The sequence below is a fragment of the Tripterygium wilfordii genome, chromosome 22, assembly GCF_013401445.1.
Source record: "Tripterygium wilfordii isolate XIE 37 chromosome 22, ASM1340144v1, whole genome shotgun sequence".
NCBI lineage: Eukaryota > Viridiplantae > Streptophyta > Magnoliopsida > Celastrales > Celastraceae > Tripterygium > Tripterygium wilfordii.
The window spans coordinates 6,235,511-6,237,374 of NC_052253.1; the positions used below are offsets into that span (position 1 = coordinate 6,235,511).

The 1,864-nt window shown below is 36.5% G+C and overlaps 1 non-coding gene across 1 annotated transcript; it reads left to right on the forward strand.

Moving 5' to 3' along the window:
* Positions 1–855: 855 nt before the first annotated feature.
* Positions 856–943, forward strand: LOC119992367. The gene has a single exon (XR_005466369.1). It is a non-coding gene; the product is annotated as a small nucleolar RNA U30 (small nucleolar RNA).
* The last annotated feature ends 921 nt before the right edge of the window (positions 944–1,864 follow it).

Consider the following 1,864-nt stretch of genomic DNA (forward strand, 5'->3'; position numbering starts at 1 on the left):
TGATATTCCGAGTGCAAAATAGAGCCACCAATATGGTGGAACAACCAACCTAAGATTCTTGGTTCTTCTTTCTAAACTATCTTTTCTTCTGGTACTCTGGTTTCTCCCACATATTGTGAAGGTCATCCATGACCTCCAGAGGGATCTACACATATTTGCCCTTCCGACTTTCAACCCTCTTCATCATACCCGATAATAATTATGCATCCTTCCTGCTCAATAGTCTTTCTACTTCACCATCACAAATTGGGTCCAAGTATCGATGAGCAAATATATTAAAGAAGAAAATTTTTTAAGATACTTTAAATTTTTCCTTAACTTCCGAAAGTAATAACCTCTCCACTCGACAGTAGTATTCTTTCATTTATTAACGGCACATTCATATTTACTCTTCGTGATCGTGTAGATCGTACGAGTAACATTAGTAGGATCGATACTAGAAATTAAAAAGTAATACCTATTTTGATTGCCTATTTTAAAAAATCCGAAAAACAGAAATTCCTGGAAAACAAAAATACACGTTTTTTGTAAAAATATTTTGCACAAAAAAGAGGGAAAAAGAATCGAAAGGTAGAGGTAAAATGACGATGGGGTCTAAACACAAATAATGCAAAAAGTAGTGGGCAGTTGACGGAACTAATTGAAATGTTGTGGCATTTCCGTTATTAAGAAAAACCCTCGCCGTGGAGCTATAAAGGGCAGTGAAACCCTAATCCCTAATTGTGTTTCAGCCGGCTTTGAAGCAGATCGTAGTTCTCTTCACCTGCGAATTCAGAGCACTCACTCTCTCTTTTTTCCCTTATTCGCTCTCAACACACGAACACAGCTTTACGTAGAGATTAGAGAAAGAGAAGGTGCGATGATGATGAGATATTGTGAATCTCGTTAGTCTGACATTTTGATGAAGACAAACTCTCTCATCCATTCTTAACAGATTCTGAGCACCTTCTCTTTCTTTTAGTTTCTTCGTAATTTTCCCAGGATTAATGGATTATAAAGGTTTGATTGATTGAGAAATTGTTTGGTTTATCTTTTGATGCTGAAACAAATCCATTTGATTTCGGAATACAGAATAAGTGGAAATTTGTTTGATTATCTGGAAGTAAATTGGTTATTCAGTGAATGTTGTTGTTCCAGATTTCAATTCTTTAGTTTTCTTTTTATATTTTGTTAATTTTCTTTTGGGATCGACTTCAGTCCCATTCCTCTATCAACCGTTAGATCTGTTCATTCATTGGTTTTCTCGTAAATCCTATTCTGCCCTTCATTCATCTCTTTTCGGAAGAACAATAATAATAGACCAGTGTTTGTTCTTCCAGATTCATTCAATCGCGAATTTATAAACTAGTGTTTGTTTAAAACATTATTGTTGCTTCGGAAGAGCAATATTCTTCCTAAAGGAAAGTGGTGTGACATTACAGGACACTAAAAGTGGGGTGACCACATCCTCTACAACCAAAAAAAAAAAAGCGTAAACGGGGAGAGAAGGAATTCTGGGTTTGCATAAAGATGGAATTTGTGTTGGATGTAACAAGTGTGATGACTTGAGGGGAGTGCTGGAACTCATCCAAATCTCACATTGAAAAAAATAGAAAAAAAAAAGTGCAGTTTATATATCATGGGGCAGGGGGAGGTCCAACCCAAGTTTCACAAAAACCAGAAAGAAAAGGCATGTTTTATACATCATTGGGAGGTCCAACCGTCCAACTCAAACTTTTGAGTACGATGGGCTTTTCTCAAGGCCTATGCATGCCTGGGCTCACCCTCACTACATATTTCTAACAAAGAAAGTCTATTTTCTTTTTTCAATTAGTATTACCAGTGTTGAGAGCCTTCCATGCAGGAACTTGACAACAAAAACAGG